This window comes from Enhydra lutris, unplaced genomic scaffold, assembly GCF_002288905.1.
Source record: "Enhydra lutris kenyoni isolate GAN:26980312 unplaced genomic scaffold, ASM228890v2 scaffoldscaffold94, whole genome shotgun sequence".
NCBI lineage: Eukaryota > Metazoa > Chordata > Mammalia > Carnivora > Mustelidae > Enhydra > Enhydra lutris.
The window spans coordinates 3905037-3911464 of NW_019154178.1; positions in this window are offsets into that span (position 1 = coordinate 3905037).

Sequence of the window (6428 nt, forward strand, 5' to 3'; positions counted from 1 at the left end):
GAATCTGTATTCTTATTCTTCCTGGGTTCTGCCAAAGATTTTGTCTATGATGTGGGTTCTTGCTGCTTCTGTATTTGGAGCTGAAAGCAGACCACCTGTACCTTTTGTTTGTTCTGCTATGTCTCCCTTCACACCAAGAGCATAGAAGGGCACGAACAAACACGGAAAAGGGATGGTAGTCCACAAGGCATCATGCTAGAGGGAAAAATAATCAGTTGCCATTCTGAAATATTATGCAACAAACTTTATCTTTGAGATCTCTAAATTCTATTGTTGTGATGGAAACATTTTATTTAACTGATTTTTAAAGGGTAATAATCAAGCCATTCCTGTTGATGGGATTGCATGACTATAGATGACTGATGTGAATACAGAGACTTTTTTTATTAAGGTGCTTCTGGGATTTCTGTCAATGGGGTCATCATAAACCATAAAACTCTGCACATCAGAGAAGACACACAAGCTCCCGACCGTAAAATGACAATGACAAGAATGTTATTTGCATTTATTGAGCATCTAAGGTGGGGGAAGGGGAGAACTCCAAGACCAGTGTTCTTTCTTTACACACCTTGTTTGGTTGGATGACGTGCTGGCTTCTCACCAAGGCCACCATAATGCAGTTGTAAAATCCTGCTTGGGTGCCCCAGGCCGATGGCCAAGTTCTACTTCATCATGAAACACCAAAATTCAGTCATGATTTTTAAAATACCAAGACGGTCATGGTCAATTATTTGAGATACTCTCGCAGAGAAGAAGGGGTGAAAAGTTATTCAATGTTGTTTCTGATAGAAATGAGTAGTCCTGGGTGCCTGGGTGGCTCAGTTGGTTAAGCGACTGCCTTTAGCTCAGGTCATGATCTTGGAGTCCCAGGATCAAGTCCTGCATCGGGCTCCCTGCTTCGTGGGGAGTCTGCTTGTCCCTCTGACCCTCTCCCCCCTCATGCTCTCTCTCTCTCAAGTAAATAAATAAAATATTCTTTAAAAATGAATAGTTCTGGGCTAAAAATAACAGACAATCTTTGAATTTAAACTTTGAATTTTCTAGAAAGAAGAATGATCAGTTATTAGAGCTGTTAGGAGTAGAATGAGCTGTCTCAGGGGCAGTGTGCTCTCTGACACTACCTCTCAGAGTAGAAAGTGGTCGGCTGTCTGTCAGGAGAATACAGGGAGGTCTCTGCCCCCGAAGAAGAGAAACTCGCCCTCCCCAGGGAAGTTAGGTCCATGAAACAGGGGTCTCAGGAGGTATGCAGATCAAGTCTCCCTTCCGTGTTGAGAGCATGGGAGAGACACAGACTCCATAGAGAGGAGGGCATCACCAGCACGTGACCCCCAGCACGGCAACCATTGCAGCCCACACACAGTGGTACCAAAGGAGCATTCGTGGTACCAAGGATCTCACTCTCCTTGACGACCAGTCAGGTGTACACTTCCCTGCGTGATCTCGTTTATCATTTCCAGCCCCTGCTTTCCTCTTACAGAGCTCTCACAGACCCTGATCGCATCTCCTCTGGGCTCCACGCCCTCCTGTTTTTCACCTCTCTGCCCGCAGCAGTCTGTCCCCTCTGTTGACTATCGACTCTGACTCCACTCACGGATCGCCCAGGTCTCCTCTAGCTTCCACGAGTTGAGGTCGTGGGCAGAACAGCCCGCAGCACTCTGAGTTTGGATAAGCAGTGGCTAGGCAGGGAGAACACTCCACAAAGGAAAAGTGAAACCCACAGGAAACAGAACAAAGCCTGGTTTCCTAGCAGAATAGTTCAGGGCAGCTTGGATAAACGTTCCCATCCAAAGTTGGCCTAAGAATGACCTAGGAAGGAATGTTAGTGCCGTGTAGAAATGTAGTTGACTTCCTGTACATGGACGTTGGTAACTTCGTGCAGGTATGTGTAATTACTGCCACCCTGAAACCATCTCTAAGAGCTACAGCTTCTACCTTCAGGTAGAAAATACAGTGCAAGACACAACTGGTTCCTTCTCTAAAGTGCCTTAGACACTGTGAGGCGTCTACAAGTGCACAGCACCATGGGCTTATACCATCACTTACATGGTTTCATTTGGCCTTCATAGAAATCATCAGAGAGAAGCCACAATATTCAGGCCATACACAGGCACACACTCACACACACAGATACACACAGAGACAGACACACAGACACACACACAGATACACATGCTCCCCCCCCCACACACACAGAGACACACACACAGACACACATGCTTCCACGCACGCACACACAGACACACAGACACACACACAGAGTACTATATAAAAGTGGTCACGGTTTTTGCTGTAATTTAGAACTGAACTCAGAATCTTAAATTCCTTACATTTGTCATTGGCTGAGGAAGAAGAGAGACCATGCTAGGGAGTATTCCACCCACAAACTTTCTACCATCTTGCACATCAATAATATCTTTTGTTTCTTTTTTTTTAATATTTTATTTATTTTACAAGTAGGCAGAGAGGCAGGCAGAGAGAGAGAGGAAAAAGCAGGCTACCTGCTGAGCAGAGAGCCTGATGCGGGACTCGATCCCAGGACCCTGAGATCATGACCTGAGCTGAAGGCAGAGGCTTTAACCCATTGAGCAACCCAGGCACCCCATTTTGTTTCTTTCCCTTCTGATGCTCATGAGGTGATATCTTAAACACTTTAAGAACACAGAAACATTTATTTGGGTACATAGAGCTTCTTCTCTTGGGCCAAAGACTCTTAAGCCCTTGCCTGAAACTAAAAGGGAACACAAGTCTGAGGTCAAACCTTTCCATCAGTTGTAAATTATTACGCTTTTCTCAAAATTCCAATTCATTTTGTACTTACTGCTAAGTAAATGTGCATAAATTGTGGTTTTAGTAATTTGTGGTAAGAATCTCCCAAAATTAGGTATTTATGGTGGGTTAGAAGCTCAATATTAGCAACAGTAAAGAATCTCATCACCATTTTAGAATGGAATCGTATCAGGGAGATGTTGAGAGCAAAGTGAAGCCTTCAAATAAAGCAGAGTACAGGAACTTTCGTTCCAGAAGGATCATCAGAGAAGCCTTCCCAGAAGATGGTCTATTTTAGATGAAGTGATCAAATAAAGAATGGGAGTAGCAGAGATAAAGGCAGAGAGGTGGGAAAATATACCTCGTCCCGTTAAATTGAGGGACAGAGGATAGGATCTCAGGTGAGTCAGAAGCTGATACGTTCATGTACTTTCCCTGCATTGTGCTCTGAAGATAAGATTAAGGGTGTCCGTTTCAGGCACATAGGACAGATCACTCATTTCTTCTGCTCCACAGAGTCTCATTTTTATTCCAGTCAAAGTAGAGAAATCACCCACAGGGATACAGATGCCCTTTTTGCCACCAGAATTTGTTTGCGTGTTATGGCATTGTTTGGGGGCAAAAGAAAGAACACGGAAAGTTAAAACTGAGACACAGATTGCAAATGCCAGGGAAGAAGAGCTTAGTGGAAGAAGAATTCAAGTTGGAGAGGAAAGAATGTCACCTGATAATTCAAATGAATTCCTACTTGGTGCTTGTGCCCCAACTTCCCCTCGTCCTAATGTGTCTATAACATCTAATTTTCCTGTAGCCGTATTAGATATCAAGATAGTCACATTTTGTAGAGGAATAAGAACACTATGAAACAGAGAATAATATAGAAAAGATATATGGAGTGGGGGAAGGAAAATTGTACAATATCAAGTGTAATGTAGTAGATAATTATCCCCTCTTTTGCTTTTAACTGAAAGTAACAAGCCAGAGGTCAAAGCTTATATATGGAATTTATAGTTACATACAGGTGGGAGCCTTATAGACCAACATTAGTTTTCCAAAGAGACAAAAAAAAAAAAAAAATGGTGTAGACTTTGGGAAAACTATATTCCTACCACAGGAATTCAGCTGACACCAGAAGTATGAGAGCATCAACAATGTGCTAATAAATTAGATGAAGAATTTTATTAGGATATATTAAGTAAGGATATGTAAGCTTACCTTCATATAGACTTTATTTTTTTCCCTCAAGATTTTATTTAAATTCTAGTTAGTTAACATCTAGTGTAGCATTGGTTTCAGGGGTAGAGTTTAGTGATTCTTCACTTGCACACAACACACAGTTTCATCACAAGTGTCCTGCTTGATGCCCATCACTCATTTACTCCACACCCCCACCCATCTCCCCTCCAGCAACCCTCAATTAAGATCCCCTATAGTTAAGAATCTCTTAGAGTTTCCCTCCCTCTTTGATTTCATCTTATTTCTTTTTCCTTCCCTTCCCCTATGTTCATCTATTTTGTTTCTTAATTTCTGCATATAAGTGAAATCATATGGTATTTGTCTTTCTCTGAGTGACTTAGTTCACTTAGCATAATACACTCTAGTTTAATCTACATTGTTGAGAGTGGCAAGATTTCATTCTTTTTGATGGCTGGGATATATATATATATATATCACATCTTCTTTATCCATTCATCTGCCAATGGACATCTGGACTCTCTATATTTTAGCGATTGTGGCCATTGCTGCTAGAAGCTTGGGGGTGCAGGTGCCCCTTCGAACCACTATGTTTGTATCTTTAGATAAACACATAGTAGGCTATTGCTGGGTCATAGGGTAGTTCTCTTTTTAACTTTTTGAGGAACGTTTTGAGAACTGGCTCACCAGTTTGCTTTCCCACCAACAGTGTACAAGGGTTCCCCTTTCTCTGCATATTTGCCAACATGTTATTTCCAGAGTTGTTAATATTAGGTTTTAAAGGGATATGAAACTTGTGCTAAGTGATAGAAGATTTGTAGACATGAGCAGTGTTGGGAAGGACTTTGCTGGGTGGTTAAAAGCGAGGGCTCTGGATTCAGATAGGCCTGGCTCAGATCTGGCTCCATCAATCCCTCGTTGTGTTGTGTGGGGAAAAGAGCTTGAATGGACTTCCCTCACGTGGAGAAACTCTCTCACTCACAGGTCGATTAGAAAGGTAAGTGAGAGAATACATACACATCGCTCATCACAGTCCTCATGGCTCATCAGTGCACAGTAGTACCGTTCTTGGCAGAGTGGAGGAATGGGAGCTGTTGGTAGGTAGAGGAAGCATCACGTGCAGATGCTCGAAGCATGAGGCAGTGTGAATGGGTCCCTCCCGCGGAAGCTTGATGCATGTGAGAGGGTATGGGGGAATTCGGCTGCAGAGGGGAAAAATGTGTTTCCTAGTAACCTACTTTACATCAGAAAGAAATTGGGTCTTCACTGTAAAAAGTGGGTAAATAACTGAGAGGTTTTCTGTAAAAGAAATGATTTGGGGGGGCCTGGATGGCACAGCTGGTTAAGCGCCAGACTCTTGTTTTCTACTCTGGTAGTGAGGTAGTGAGGCTTTCCCGCATATCCTTCCTCAAAGATGGTCTGTCTAGTGGGACTGCTCATAGTGTCCAATACGGAGATGATGGAAATGACCACTTTCCGGGGACACTGCAGCTCCTACAGATACTTAAAATATAATTTTAAAAAATACTTAAACAACCTGAGGACAGTAGGTTTGGTTACTAAGATCCAATGGCCAAAATTCCTATAAAACACAACTTACTGAAACTGCCTCAATAAAGAAACGGAGCATCAGAATATCCCTATATCTACACAAGGAAATTCATTTGTAATAAAAATCTTTCCACAGCAAAAGCTCTGGGAATAAACACTTGATGATTCTATCAAGTGACTAAGGAGGAAGTATTACTGATCTTAGACACATGCTTTTAGAAATGCCTACATCACCATTATACCCAAATCAGATAAAGATCAAGCAAAAAGAGACATAGAAGCCGACATCCCTCATGAAAGTAAATGTAAACATATTTTCTTAAATCCTTAAAAATTGAATCTAGCAATATGTAATGAGCGATAGGGAGCCCTGGGACCCTGTGCTTGAACTCAGGGATGCAACACTGATTCCACATGGAAACCTCTATCATGCTTTGCGTTTCCGTGGAAGGAGACATTGACTGCCCCAGGACACCAGGCTGTTTGAGTGACCAGTGGTCCTGTGAATTCATAAATCGAGCCGGCCAAGGCTTCCACTCTGTCGGGCTTCCTTCCAGCTCTTGAAGATAAGGATATTGACACTCTCCCCGGACTCCTTTGCTACAGCTGCCCTAACAAAATATACAGACTGGGGGTTGGGGGTGGGGAGGCTGCTTACACAGCAGAAATCTATTTTCTCAGTGTTCTTGAGGCTGGAAATCCAATATCAAATTGTCAAAGGTTTGCTTCCTCCTGAGTTCCAGTTCGCAGGTCGTCACCTTCTCACTGCATCCTCACACGGTGTTCCCTGCTCTCTGGGTAGGTTAAAACCTCCTCTTTTTAGAAAAGCACCAGTCCCATTGGATTAATGCCCCTCCCTTAGGACATCACCTTAAATTACTTGCCTACTTAAAGGCCTGATTTCCGACCAAATACAG